At 42.3% G+C, this 16226-nt stretch overlaps 1 non-coding gene and 1 pseudogene across 1 annotated transcript; one reads left to right on the plus strand and one right to left on the minus strand.

Moving 5' to 3' along the window:
- Positions 1-12923: 12923 nt before the first annotated feature.
- LOC136489350 (uncharacterized) lies at positions 12924-13865 on the minus strand (annotated as a pseudogene).
- On the plus strand, positions 13710-13782 carry TRNAA-AGC (transfer RNA alanine (anticodon AGC)). The gene has a single exon. It is a non-coding gene; the product is annotated as a tRNA-Ala (tRNA).
- Positions 13866-16226: the final 2361 nt, after the last annotated feature.

Here is a 16226-nt window from a genome sequence, read left to right on the forward strand (position 1 = left end):
CTCTATGTATCTACAACCTTCCTCCATGGTTATGCATGAAGCGGAAGTTCATTATGATGCCGATCCTCATCCAAGGTCCGAGGCAACCTGACAACGATATTGATGTCTATCTGAAGCCATTAGTTGAAGAACTTCTAGTTTTATGGAACAAACCAGGTGTACGTGTCTGGGATGAGTACAAACAAGAACACTTTGACCTACGAGCAATGTTGTTCGTAACAATCAATGATTGGCCTGCTTTAAGTAATCTTTTAGGTCAGACAAACAAAGGATATAATGCATGCACACATTGTTTTGATGACCTTGACAGTATATATTTGAAAAGATGTCGAAAGGTCATGTACCTTGGCCATCGTCGATTCCTTCCTTTGAATCACCAAGTAAGAAAGAAAGGGAAGCATTTTAAAGGTAAGCCAAACCACCGGAAGAAGCCTCATAACCAAACCGGGGAAGATATACTCGCAATGGTCAAGGATGTGAAAGTAGTATTTGGAAAGGGATAAGGCAGTGAATCTGTTCCCAAAGATGCTAAGGGACACGCACCCATGTGGAAGAAGAAGTCCATCTTTTGGGAGCTACCCTATTGGCAAGTCATAGAGGTCCGCAACGCAATCGACGTGATGCACCTGACAAAGAATCTTTGTGTGAACCTGTTAGGATTCATGGGTGTGTACGGGAAGCCAAAGGATTCACTTGAAGCACGCCAGGACTTGTAGGGCATGAAAGAACGAGACAACCTTCATCCAGAGAAGACAGATGATGGACGTCATTACTTAAGTCCTGCTAGCTACACGCTTAGCAAAGAAGAGAGGGACATCATGTTCAAATGTCTAAGCAGCATCAAGGTCCCATTGGGATTCTCCTCCAATATAAAGGGTATAATAAATGTGCCAGATAAGAAATTCCTAAACTTAAAGTCCCACGACTGCCACGTGCTTATGACGCAATTGCTTCCAGTTGCTTTAAGAGGAATTCTACCTCCACATGTACGTCTAGCCACCGTGAAGCTATGTGCATTCCTCAATGCAATTTCTCAGAAGGCAATCAATCCAGTGGAACTAGCTACTCTACAGAATGATGTGGTTCAATGTCTTGTCAGCTTTGAGTTGGTGTTCCCTCCATCCTTCTTTAATATCATGACACACATCCTAGTTCATTTGGTGAAGGAGATTAGTATTCTTGGACCTGTGTTCTTACATAACATGTTCCCCTTCGAGAGGTTTATGGGAGTCTTAAAGAAATATGTGAAAGTCCGTTCTAAGCCTAAAGGAAGCATCGCCTAGGGCTATGGAACAGAGGAGGTCATTGAGTTCTGTGTTGACTTTATTCCTGACCTTGCCCCGATTGGCGTTCCCGAATCACGACACGAGGAGAGACTCAGTGGTAAAGGAACTTTAGGGAAGAAAACATATATCGGCATGGAAGATGATTATTTCAATAAAGCACACTACACAGTTCTTTAGAACTCATCATTGGTGCATCCGTACATCGAGATACATAAGAAGTTCTTACGATCCAAGTTTCCAGGGAAGACTGAAGCTTGGATTAGGAGTCAACACATGGAAAGTTTCAGTGGTTGGTTGCGAAAAGAATGTCAAGGCGATGACAATATTGATGAGCAACTGTATTTGTTGGCTAGGCAGCCATCATGGCATATCCTCACATACCAAGGGTACGAGATAAATGAGAATACATTTTACACAGTTGCCCAAGATAAAAGGAGCACCAATCAAAATAGTGGTGTTCGCATAGATGGCACAGATCCAAATGGGAATATACAAACATATTATGGCTGCATAGAAGAGATATGGGAACTAGACTACGCACCTAATTTTAAAGTCCCTTTGTTCCGGTGCTAATGGGTGAAGCTGACCGGAGGAGGGGTAACAGTCGACAAAGAGTATGGAATGACAACAGTGGACCTCAACAATATTGGGTACAAAGAGGAACCATTCATCCTTGCTGCCGATGTGAGTCAGGTGTTCTATGTGAAAGATATGTCTACAAAATCAAAGAGAGGAAAAAACAAAGACATCAACTCAATGATCAATGAGCCAAAGCGCCACATAATTCTTTTTAGGAAAATAAATGTAGTGGGAATTGAAGACAAGTCAGACATGTCAGAAGATTACGAAAGAAATGTCCGAATTCCACCCTTCATAGTGAAGAAAGATCCAAGCATCATGTTAAATGATGAAGACACTCCATGGTTACGACAAGATCATAACCAAGGGTCATACGTCAAGAAGAAATTCACTGTTGTGCCCGCATGATACAACGATGCATGTTTAATATATTATGTTTTAGAGACAGATATTATGTAATATGTTATGACTTCACAATTGTAGATCTTGCTGAGATGATCAAACTTGGTATTCAGAGTTTTTTCATCTGAGGTCATTTAGTGTCTCATTTGAGCAAGTTTGACCAAGTCAAATTTGGTCAAATAAAAAAACAACACTTTGACTCTAGTATTATGAACTCTAAATGACTTCAAATTGAAAAGTTTTGAATACCAAATTTATTAAACTCATCAATATCTACAATTGTTGTTTTGGTCAACTTTCCATTTGAGAAAGTTTGGATGGTTCAAATTTGTGATTTTTAAATTTCAACGCCTACAAACTAGTTTTCGGGACCCTAGATTGTCTCAAATTGAAAAGTTTTGAATACCAAGTTTGTTAAGCTCATCAATATCTACAATCCTTATATAGGCCATTTTTTCATTTGAGAAAGCTTCAATAAAATGTAGTTCAAATTTCACAAGTGTGTGACATAGTTTTAGAAAGTCTATATGAGATTCAAGAAGTTGTGACTAGTGTTTGATAAAAATTTCTCAAATGGGAAAATGAGCTATGTAATAATTGTAGATCTTGCTGAGATGATCAAACTTGGTATTCAGAGTTTTTTCATCTGAGGTCATTTAGTGTCTCATTTGAGCAAGTTTGACCAAGTCAAATTTGGTCAAATAAAAAAACAACACTTTGACTCTAGTATTATGAACTCTAAATGACTTCAAATTGAAAAGTTTTGAATACCAAGTTTATTAAACTCAAAAAGATCTACAATTGTTGTTTTGGTCAACTTTCCATTTGAGAAAGTTTGGACGGTTCAAATTTATGATTTTTAAATTTTGACGCCTACAAACTAGTTTTCGGGACCCTAAATTGTCTCAAATTGAAAAGTTTTGAATACCAAGTTTGTTAATCTCATCAATATCTACAATCCTTATATAGGCTATTTTTTCATTTGAGAAAGCTTGAATAAAATATAGTTTAAATTTCACAAGTGTGTGACATAGTTTTAGAAAGTCTATATGAGATTCAAGAAGTTGTGACTAGTGTTTGATAAAAAATTCTCAAATAGGAAAATGAGCTATGTAACAATTGTAGATCTTGCTGAGATGATCAAACTTGGTATTCAGAGTTTTTTCATCTGAGGTCATTTAGTGTCTCATTTGAGCAAGTTTGACCAAGTCAAATTTGGTCAAATAAAAAAATAACACTTTGACTCTAGTATTATGAACTCTAAATTACTTCTAATTGAAAAGTTTTGAATACCAAGTTTGTTAAACTCAAAAAGATCTACAATTATTGTTTTGGTCAACTTTCCATTTGAGAAAGTTTGGACGGTTCAAATTTGTGATTTTTAAATTTCGACGCCTACAAACTAGTTTTCGGAACCCTAGATTGTCTCAAATTGAAAATTTTTGAATACCAAGTTTGTTAAGCTCATCAATATATACAATCCTTATATAGGCCATTTTTTCATTTGAAAAAGTTGTAGAACAAAAAATACTACATTTTCTTTATTTTTATAGGTTCAACAAAAAATTCCTGTCAATTTTGGTCAAAAACCGAGAAAAAATTGAAACATTAATGTTACAATAATGTGATAATAAATTTCCTATCGAATAATGCTAGTTTTATTAATTTTAAGTTACAAATATATTTTTGCATTAACAAAATACTTAGTATTAGTAACATTTATATTCTATATTCATAAAAGAAATTAAAAACTTTAGGTTACAAAATTTTCCTATTTACAATAAATAATTAGTTAATCAATAGTATTTTTTAAAATAAATATTGCAAAGTATTGAAGTTGCTATGGAATTAATTGATTAACCTAGTATTAAACAAAATTAAAATACCAGGCCTTTTCAATTACGCTGGCGGGTTGCCAAAATTTCAGGCCTTCAGTCCCGGCCCAGGCCAAGAACCGGGACTAAAGGGTGGGCGGCAATTTCGGTGCCCGCCCAAAAATACCTTTAGTCCCGGCTGGTAACACCAGCCGGGACTAAAGGACATTTAGTCCCGGCTGGTAAGACCAACTGTCCCGGCTGGTGTTACCAGCCGGGACTAAAGGGTCCCGGCCTATATATATCGAACGTCTGTTCTGTTCATCTTCGATCTCGCCTCCGTCCCTCATCCCCGCCCGGCCGCGCCATCCGCCGTCGTCGAGCTCGTCTCTGCCGCGCCGCCGTCGTCGTCTACCCCTGCCCGGCCGCGCCATTCCCCCGGCCCGCATCACGCGCCGCATCCCGTCTCCGCCGCCGCACCTGACCCCACCCTCCGTCGCCGATGCTTCCCGCGCGCCCACCGTACCCTCCGTCGAACTCTTGATCTGCTGCTCTCGATCGGCCATGTTTTTTAGATTTTTTTTACAAAGTCTCGGCTGTATGTTAGATTAAAATGTATTAAATTTTAATTAGTAGTTTATTGTTAGTTTTTTAGTTATTTTTTAGATAGTTTTTTATATATGTTAGATTTAAATGTATTAAAATTTAATTAGTATTTTATTTAGATAGTTTTTTTAGATAGTTTTTTATTATAGTTTTTGATATATGTTAGATTAAAATGTATTATCTATTACTAGTTTATCTGATTTCATGTTGGATTTATTTAATTGGATTTAGTAATTATATATTCTATCTCTCTATATATATCTAGAGAGAGATTCTATATGTATACATATGTACTTAATTATTTCTATATGTATATATACATGTACTTATTTTCATGTGTTGAGAGAGAGAGAAAATTGTATCTAGAGAGACATTCTATGTGTTATCACATGCATATCTAGAGATATAGACATATGCACTTATTTCTATGTGTTGAGAGAGAGAGAAAATATATTGTATCATTCTATGTGTATATATATACATGTACTTATTTCCATGTTTTTGGATCGAAAGTGTTTTTGATTCGATTCCAAAGCCTATACCTTATTATTGTTTATCCTTATGAAATATTATGTGTTATTATATTTAATTGGATTTAGTAATTCTATATGTGTTATCACATGTACTTATGTTATGTACCATAGTAATTCTATCTATGTGTTATCTTGAAGATACAAATGGTTGCTCCGGATGATAACTTGAGTGATGACATAATGGCGGATATTATCAACGCTGACACCAATGTGGATGTAGATGATACGAGTCAGTACTTTGCTGATTATGAGGATATCCTGAATATGCCGGTGGTTGAAGATCAACAAATTGTCGCGCAAGAAAATACTGGTGAGGTATATTCAATTATCTATCATCTCTTATAAATGCATGCGTACGTATATTTGTTGTTAATCGTTGTATTTCTACTCATATAGCCGGTCTCTGGATCTACATCAACCACCGACAAAAGTAGGAAAGTCCGAGGGCCAAAAAAGCCATTAGAGGGCCGTTTCATAATATCAGAATTCGACACCGACACTGGCAAACCATTGGGACCACATGCTCAGACATATGTCAATCAATGTGGGTTCATTGTAAGGGATAGGATCCCAGTTAGTGCTCGTGAATGGAAGCAGAAGATATCCGCTCCTAATGTTAGTTTTGTATCTGATCGTGACAAGAACCTAGCTTGGAGATATATCACTCAGCATTTCACATTACAAGCAGATGATGCTTTGAAGGAGCTAGTGAGGGATTGGACAATGAAGAAGATGGCAACATTGTTCTAGAGTTGGAAGAAGACATTGTATAAAAAGTTTATCTTGAAGAATGCTACGCCGAATTTCAATGCTAAGGCGTTTGTCAAGTTGGAGTCCCATTGGGATGCCTTCGTAGAATACAAGACATCTTAAGACAGTGAGGAACGTGTGATGAGGAATCAGCAGAATGCCCGACAGAAGCAATACCATCATCGCATGGGATCAGGTGGTTATAGGAGTGCTATTCCCAAGTGGCAGAACCTAGAAGCAGAGATTACTGCCAAGGGAATCATACCTAAAACAATAGAGAAGAACTGGCCTCAACGCGTGAAGAATTGGTTCTACGCTCATGGGGGAAGCCTAGACCCAGACACTGGCAAGCTAATTTTCGGCCAAAAAATTGAGAGAGCAACACAGAGACTAGCTCGTGCTAGGGAAGAAGCTGATAGTGGTGTTTTCAAGCCCAACAGAGAGAATGATGAATTGACATATGCCCTAGAGAATCCCGAACACGGTGGTCGAACAAGAGGCTATGGGGCGGTTCTGTGGCTACACGCATTCCCAGCAGACAAGGATACCTACAAAAGCCGCCAGAGAAAGAAGGATGAGGAGGCAGAATGAATCCGTGCATTGGAGCAATTTGTTGATGAGTCACGACAAGCATTGCTTGAATCACGTGAATGAGAAAAATCTCTTGAGGCAAGAATGCAGGAGGAGATCAAGAGGCAAGTGCAGCTAGCAATGAGTCAAATGCAATCGCAATCAACGTCGGGAGTCACCATTAGCCCCGTTGGTCAGATGAAAAGTAGTTGTGCTTCTACGGAGCTGCCAGTTATTCAAGACGACACTGGGTTGCGCTTCCCTGTTGATGACATTACCGAGCCTCTAACAACATGTGAGCTGCACATTCCAGATGGTAATAATGCATCAATCATGGTGGTTGTCGGGGTTGTATCTCCAATAGACCGAATGAAGACACCAAGAATCCATGGGTCAGTTATTCAACCTGGATATGCTAGCATCTCGGTCGATAGAGTGCTCAAAGGTTACAGTAATGTTCCTCTTGACATTGAAGGCGGTGATGGGGAGAAAACACTAGGAGAAGCAGAGAAGACATTTATTCAATGGCGCAAATGCTTCATCATCATTCCTAGAGCGCCAGCGCTTCCCCTACCTCACCCTAGGTACGAATGAAAGTGAATGAAATATTATTTTCCATTAATTTTCTATTGGCTTCAAAAATAATTGACACACAACTTGTTTTTGTAGCAGGGTCTCCCCCCAGCCTAGCCTAATCATTCATTCCCCATCTCATCACAGCGTCGCGGGGGGCGAGACGACTTCATCCCCACGGCGATCACCAACTCCTACACCGGCCCCATCGCCTTCACAACGATCTCTAACTCCTACACCGGCCCCACCGCCTCCACAACGATCTCCAATGCCTCCACACCGGTCTCCACCAACACCGGCCTCATCGCCTCCACGCCGGTCTCCAACACCGCCCCCACCCCCTCCACAACGACGCACTACAAAGACGTCTAAGGTCCCGGCGGCAAAGAAGACCCCGAGAAAAAGAGTTATTTCTTAAGAAATACTTCCTAAAAAGACTGATGAGCAAATAGCAGCTGAAGAAGACAAAAAAGTGAAAGATTTTTTTATAGATATAAAAAACAAGAGTCAAGCGAAGCTTAAGGAGAAGCCGTACTTTTACATACCACGAGATGTGCTAAGGCAGAAGGTCAATGCTCACAAGAAAAAGATGATTGAACTTCGTAAGCCTTCGCCACTATCAGACTATGACCGCTCCCTCGTGAAGTCACATGATGCAGATAAGAAAAGGAAAAGAGCATCAGGGAAGGATGTCCCACAGGCTCGAACAACAGAAGCAACCAATGCAAAATCTTGTTGTTGCTAATGAATATGGTTCCAACATAGAAGTCTATCGACCAGACAACTCTGGAGAAGTGTCGGTTCAAGCCCTTAATGCTTTTTTTGAAGATACTGGTTTAACCTTGGATCAATTGACGGGCAAAGCTCCAATCTAAAACCTGAAAGACTTATAAATATGGCAAAAGTCTGTACAACCCTGCGGCTCTGAATGAATTGGGTACGCAAATGTACTTGCTCAACAAGTGGTACATGCAGGCGTGTGGCAGGGGTGAGCAGTGGATCTTTGTCAGATTTAGAGACCATCATTACTTCCGTGGCGATGACATCTTACATATTAGTTTCGAAGAATTGCATCAACTATACCACATGGACGCTCTGGACAAATCAATCATTAGCTCCTTTTGTTTGTAAGTGATTCTTACTTTTATTTAATAAACTCACTTCCATGCGTACGTGTATATAATTATCCTCACATGTAACTTATATTTATATACAGATTCCAGATGTCAGAGCTCTAAAGAATACAAGACACCAGTGTTGGCTTTATTGATCTTTATATCGTATTCAAAACCGGTATTATTGTCAAGGAGCGGTGGGTATCTGAAGCACAGGAGAATATCATGATGTTCTTCGTGAAGCAGCACGACAAGACAACAATACTTTTCCCGTACAACTTTGAGTAAGTGTTAATAATAATGTAGTCTACACATTTTATGTAATATCAATACAACTTATATGCATGTACGTGTGTGTATAAACCAATGCAGGTTTCACTGGATACTCATTGTCATTGAGTTAAACTCAAGTCGGTTAGTAATCTTTGACTCGTTGAGAAAAGAGCGGGCACTATACCAAGATATGATAGACATTATCCAGAGGTAATTTCGATCTCTCGCGCACAACTATTATTGAATAGACTTTGCCATAATTTATTAACGATCGTACATTATTGGTCGCATAGGGTTTGGAAAGAGTTTATTGGGTAACATCGCAAGGATTGCAAGGCACCACTTAATGTAGTTGAAATACCAGTAAGTTGTACTATATACACTTCCCCACGTGTTTAATTACTATATCGTACTTCAATTTACGTGTGAGATGATGAGAATAATCTTCTTCTCGTACAGTGGTGTTTGCGGCAGGAACCAGGTAATAACTTGTGTGGATACTATGTTTGTGAATTTATCACTGCGCACATAAGAAGAACTCCTAAAGATGTCCTCAGAGTACGTATATATCAATTTTTTATTTATTTTTAAATGAATATATATATATATATGTGTATTAATACTTTTCCTTTTATTTCAAATGCAAGACTGAATGGTTGAAACGAAGAGTCATGCAAAAAGACCATCTGAAAGCAGTTCAAAAGTCAATAGCAGGATATCTTCTAGAAAAAGTGCTAAATCCCAACGGCGAGTTCTACTTTGATCCTAAGAAATAAATGATGTAAATTAAATATTTATTGATATCGTTATTTTCGAGAACAAGATTATGAAAGTGTTGTATATATACATATATATATATCTATAATATATATAGGTTCATACTTTATTCGAATATAATAATGCTCGAGATGAGAATTAGATGTAATTATATGCGTGCGTGTATTTATATTAGCAGCGTAGAATACGTACATAAAAACATATTATATATTAAACAAATACGTGTAACTGAACTGAAAACAAATTAAACAAAAAAAAGAAAAAGAAAAGGAACCTTTAGTCCCGGTTAGGGTTACTAACCGGGACTAAAGGGTATGGCCACGTTTGCTCGGCTGGAGGGCCTTTAGTCCCGGTTGATAACACCAATCGAAACTAAAGATCCCTCTTTAGTCCCGGCTCGATGACCTGAGATTAACGGTGGCACCTTTAGTCCCGGGATCGTTGTCCCGGCACGGTAACCGAGACTAAAGACCGTTACCGACCGGGACACCAGTCCATTACGTAGTAGTGCACGCTGCGGCCGGCGCCCGGCGCTCCACACTGTGGCGAACAGGGCTGGAACCAGTTCTTTAAAACTGATGATGTCTCCGATCCACACGTCATGCCAGAACAAAGTTGACTAGGTGGCCGCACACGGAACAGAGCGGCCGGCAACCGCCTTTTCCTCCCTTGCTGGCAGGTCCGCCCAAACATGAATGCGCTGCTGTCCGATGCAGCCACAACCATCTGCCCCGGAAAGCAACCCCGAGCCGTCTCAGGTCGGCGATGCCAAGTTCCCCCAAGTCGCGTGGCCTTGGGGGACCGAAAATATTTAGATTCCTAAAAGCTAATATACAGAGATGCATCCTATTCCTGGACACATGAGTGTATAGTGTAGTGAAATGATGAGAAGTTTGAGGCAATAGGTCACGGGTCCCAGTCTAGGAAGCATGCAGTGTTAGTTAAAATTAGTTGGACTAGCAAGAATGACATGCCATTTTGTTCTAAAAAAATAATTATAGAGGCGGGTCTTTGAAGATGCCATCTATAAATGTTATTTACAGAGGCAGGTATCTTAAGTTCTTAACGTGTCTATCTCTGTTGTTTATGGCTTGTTAATATAGATCATTTGACAGAGACAGTTGGGCTACCCACCTTTTGTAAAGTAAAAAATGACTACTGTGTATGAAAATCCCTTTTTGTAGCAATGACAGGAAGTATTAGTCAATTTACTAAAAAAGATTACCATGGCATCTCCATTGCCTTGTCTATGCTAGACTAGGCCAACGGATCTTGAGCAAGTCATAAAAAGGTGAATCACTATCAATGTGCTATCACTTACCACTTCGAATATGTATATGTATGTATATATGTATGCATGCATGTATGGCCTGCAAGTAATCTAAGGAGATTGATTCATTTATTCGTTCTATATGCAAATTCAGATGCCATTATCGACATTGTATCCTAGTGTTTGGACACGAATGAAGGAACAAACCTTTGTACTTTGTAGCCTTTACACGTTGTTGTTGTACAGCTTGAACTTTGAATAAAGTGTGTTCCCTACTGTAGTATTCACTGATTGTGTTGATTCGTGGAATGCGTCGTTATCTCCATATATGCATGGACAGCATCCTCCATGGACACAAGCATCAGACGAAATGATCAGTCCATCCCTCCAGGACCCTTTCATTTCCCAGAGCGCCGGCCATCCACATTATACAACTGTATCATATATAAATTATTCAGTTGCACAACTAAGCGTTGAAAGAAAGGGAACATACATGCCGCAATTGCCAAACTAAGCTACACCAAAAAAAAATTAACTTGCGACAACAGATATTAGCATATATGATATGGTGACCCAACGAACCCTGCTTTGTCATCAGGACATCCTATACAGCTATACTCAACTAGCCTTTGCCCGAAATAGACGTTATGTCTCAGTTATAAAGCCTAAGCATCTCCCAGAGCCTTTCTCAATCTCACTCTCTAAATCATCATTTGGAGAGCAATTTGTATAAAAATCGCTTCGTATATTTTTTTCACTCTCCAACAGTTTTTCTACATCTCATGCGCACTCTAGAGAGTCATTTTCGTCTTCTATTTTTTGCTAGCTAAAAATCTAGAATAGAAGATGGCTATATTTGAATGACCATTTAGAAAAGTCTAAGTTCCCAAGAGATTAGCCAAATCGTTTTCTAAAGGTAAATTAGGCTATTATTGAAGGAAAAAACGTCTCCACAGACTCTGTAAATGACTCTCTAAATTTAGTAGCCCTCCATCCCACCTCATTCGCTCCCTATTTTTAGAAAGCCTGCCTCACTAGTAATCTAGCCTCTTAGTTTTACAAAGTCTGTTGGAATACTCTAGTATTTTTTATCAAATCTATTTTAGAGAGTAGCTACATCGACCAGTAAATTTGGCTAGCCATTTTGGCTATCTCTTAGAGATGCTCGTACTTGTCTGTAATTTGTAAAGTAATGGAAGCTTGGGAGTAGGATAGTCGCCCTCTTGTATAAATAGAGCCCATTGGGCTATGTAAAGAGGTGGTTTTCCCTTACATATTGAAATCCTAGCTAGCTTATTATCTCCCTCTCTCTCTCTCTCACTTCTATTTAGCTCCAAACCTAAATGTGATATTGTGAGTATGGTAACAGTTCCACTCGCATATTATTATTTCAAAAGATACCTAGTTCGCCGCTACGGCCGTACTGCTTACAGCAAAAACATGATCCAAATCCAGAGTGTTTTTCAAATTCTCCACCCGCGTCTTGTGCAGTAAACAGCCTGTTCGGGAAGCCGTATCGTATCGTGGATTATTTACTGCTGGCTGGTTTGGTGTGAGAGAAAAACACTGTTCCCGACTGGAAATTTACGATCGTTTACGAGCAAGCGAACAGGCTTAAGCATTGATGGGGCAAAACGCCTCGCCAGCTCGTGAAGCTCTTTCACTGTCGCGGCGTTGCCGAGGCCGCGACAGTTCCAACTTAGACAACTCATTGGGGATGGCGGCAATCCTCGAGGGAGCCCGCCCCGTCTTCCATTATGCGCTTCCAATCTCCCAAACAGAACGCTCGGATCACGAACAAAATCCCATCCATAACACTCAAACCTCTGGACGGCGTCGTCGCCATCACATGCCAACACCACAATCCACGATCCCGCTCAGCATCGCTAAGCGTAAGCTCCTGCGATAGCTTGCCGACGTCAAGCTCTCTTCTCCTCGCTTTCCATTTGCCTGATTCATCCGCCATGGTTCACCGGTCCAACCACCACCACCAGACCCTAGATCCCCTCCTGCCAAGGCCGGGAAGATGCGTAAAGCAGCCCCTGGGTCAGCCCGAACAGGATAGAGACAAGGGAAGATCAGTGGAGGATGCCTGGCGTCGGATCTCCTTCGCCGCCGCAGCCGTCGACGAAGTCTGCCGTAGCCCCTATGCTCCGCTAGGGTCGCCGCCACATCTCGCGTTCTCGGGAAGGTCTGGTCTGTGTGAAATGACAACAGCCTATGAATTTCTGTCGAGCTAGGCCTAGCAAAGCTCCATCCAGCCGGCCCAATCTCCTTGGGCACACGAAGCACAAATCAGGCAGAGGTCCAAATGACCCACACGAAGGTGCCACGGGCCTCAAAATTCTAGCCCAACAAAGGTTATTAACCTCAGCTCATGAAGGTGTGGCTGTTCTCGAAGCTCCAAGCCCAAGCGAAGGTCCAGTAAGGACACCGGAGGTCTCCAGGTTATTCCCATACCTTGCCGCGGCGACGGCGAAGCACCCGAGCACGTACACGAACGCGAGGAACACGATCCCGAACAGCTGGAAGTCCGCCAGCTGCTCGGCGCGCTCCTGCGCCGCGGCGCCGCCGCCGCGACACTCGACGCGCAGCCCGTGGGGAGCATTGGCCCGTACAGCGCCAGCGCGGTCTGGTAGAACCACAGGCGCTGGACGGCGATGAGGACGCCGGCCGGCGCCGAGGTCCGCGGGGAGGCAGGGCAGGAGCGCGCCGGCCGGCGACGATGGCGGCGATGCAGAGCGCGAGGAGGACGAGGAGGAGGGAGGGCGTGGTAGTAGCCCTCCAGCTGCCCTGTGTGCGTGGTGGAGTGGAAGTGGAAGACAGGAAGAGCAGGGACGAACTCCGCCGTGAATGCGCTCGCCAACACCAGGCTCAGCGCGCCGAAGAGGAAGAACATGAGGAGCATGCCGGCGTGCTCGAGGCCGCCGAGGTGGGCCGCCGCCGGTGAGGACGACGCGGAGCGGGCTGGCGTAGAAGAGCTCCACGCACATGTGCAGGAACGCGCCGCCGGCCACCACGTGTGCAGCTCCAGGAGCCGACTGCACTTGCGATTTGTTTTTTGGTGCTGGATTGACGGCTGCCCACGGGAACAGGGACGTCACTTAGAGATCCGGTAGCACATGGATTTGAAGAAATCTATTTGCCAGAATATTACAAATGGGGATGTAGCTCAGATGGTAGAGCGCTCGCTTAGCATGCGAGAGGTACGGGGATCGATACCCCGCATCTCCAACTAGCTTTTTTCGTTTTTGCGAATTGAAAACTTTTTGTCCAGCCCAAATGTCATATTATATACTTTGGGCTTTCGTTACCATTGCACCTGAATCCGGCCCACAACAGTATTATTTTTGGGCTTTCCTTATTATCCTCCTTCGTTTACCTTACCATTCCACCTAGAGCCGGCCCACATCAGTATTCCTCATTCTCCCGAAAACGGCCCACATCAGTAGTGAAGTGACGATACATTTGCAGCCCCACCAAGTACGTCTCCATTCCCCAATCCCCACAAGGTAGTACTATTCTTCTTTTTATCAAAAGTCAATATGGTTTCAGACTTTCAGTAGGAGTATATATATTATTATCATATTATGTACAAACAGTTTTTTGAAACAGAAATTTTCCTCTTCTATTCTCGTATGGCGTCGTTGAAACACTTTGGAGGACAAATGAAGGCCCTCAGTCCTCGTGGTTCAACGAATTATGTGCCAATATAATACTCACTCAAGTTCTCCTAAGTCAGTTTTTGTCATAGATGCGTACCATTATTTTGTACAAAGTTGTTAACCTCAAAAAAAATACTTATTTTTAAAATATAGAAATCGGTTTATTTATAGATTAAAAGATTACACAGTTTGTTTGGACAATACCGACCGACAGTCCTTACGACATTTACAATAGACGGCATAGGAGAGAGACTTGTAAAATTTTCATACTCGTGCGGGGCCCGGCCGCTCGCCTGCTGCTGCTTTCCTTTCCTCCCAACCAACTGCGTTGACCACCGATTACTCCTCGAGGCCGGATGTTTTTTCAGAAAGGTGCTCGGGAGGTGATGATATTGCGACTCCGAGCCTCCGCATACACGGGGACGTACGTGGCGTGGCCAACGGTGGCGATCGTCGCGGTACGTACGCTTGCGCCGTATGCGGTCACTGCCGGTGACCACACGACATGACTGTTTACTTTCTAGGTTGTTCGATTTGATTTTGACCGTTACATAGACTCTGATCTTAGTTTTAGATCCGCTACGGAAATCGACACCGGTTAAATTATTTTTCCGCAACGGCATGTGGCGCCTCCAAATACGGCACGTATGTACTATCATGTATGCGTACACATAGACTCGTACGTAGACTGCGGCAACGGTCCAAGAAAATGGACGTACTACAGTGCGCGTATACACGACACTATCGGAAGGCTTACGAGTCCAAAAACGTGAATATGTAAGGGTCCGAGTGCAAATTCAGCTGGGAGCTACTCCGTGGCTCGGCTGCACCTGCACGGCAAGGATATATATGCTATTGCTTGCTGTTGTGTAATGGCAACAGCCACCCAACACCAAACCATATTTATCTATCTACTGCTGTCGGTACTATTTGCTTCCGCGTTGTTCGCTTGAATTTATTCAGAGCTACTTTTTAAGTATAGAACAGTGTTTTTTTTTATAATATTTCAGCATAAGCATCAGTATAAGTCAAATTTCAGCATCACGCCTGTCTACGTCCTTCCCAATGAATCCTTTAAATTTAAACCTCACAGTAATCTACAGCCACATGCCCACATCAGTCAGTGTCGCAACTCGTTGCTCACCAGCCCACTCGACTCGATCAAAGATTACCTATCCTACCGCTGTTATTACTGTTGTTTTATCAGTGGCTGTAACTTGTATGGGAGTCTGTTTGACTGTACGGCTGATGATATTTACAGCTGATAAGCCTGCCACCGTGGCTGTTTTTGTTGTAAAACAAAACACTGTACCATTACTGTTTTCGTTGTCTCTCTGTAAAAATATGGAGTATACCACGGTTGACAAATGCAAGAGAGTCTAGTCAAAAACAGGAAAGAGGGGGTGGTCACGGGCTCACACGGCTTTGGTTAACAGCATCTTCGTATATAGAGTACCTGAGAACGATCAGATGAATTATTACAAATGCACGGGAAAAACTACAAACGAACCTTCATTTGTCTGCCATTAGCCGTCCATGCCGGTAGTGCAGGCGTCAGGAAGTCCTGACGGATGCACGCGTCCACACGTCTGCGCAGCCTTCTTCCTTCCGCTGATTTTTTTCCAGCCCTGCACGCGCACGTCGTTCCATCACAGCACCCGCGATTTCGGACTACTCGCCTCGCAAGCGCAACCTGCCCTATCCACCTCGATTCCAGGCCATTCGCCCTGCCCCGTCCGCTGGACACCGGCACGTCATCCGCCCGGCCCGTCCACTGGCCCCCAGCTCGTCGCGACCCATTCGCTGGTGGCTGTGCGGTGCCACCATCACTGACAATGCAGTCTTACTCTCCTAACAACATAAAACACATAAATACAACTTATGTATAAAAACAGATGTAACATCAGGACAAACACTTGTAATATATCTGTAAAACATATGCAACATTCAGATAAAACACTTGCAAGAAAGGAGTTAGATCACTGTGTTACAAAGAGAGGAGTTAGACCATTG

The sequence above is a fragment of the Miscanthus floridulus genome, chromosome 10, assembly GCF_019320115.1.
Source record: "Miscanthus floridulus cultivar M001 chromosome 10, ASM1932011v1, whole genome shotgun sequence".
Taxonomy (NCBI): Eukaryota; Viridiplantae; Streptophyta; class Magnoliopsida; order Poales; family Poaceae; genus Miscanthus; species Miscanthus floridulus.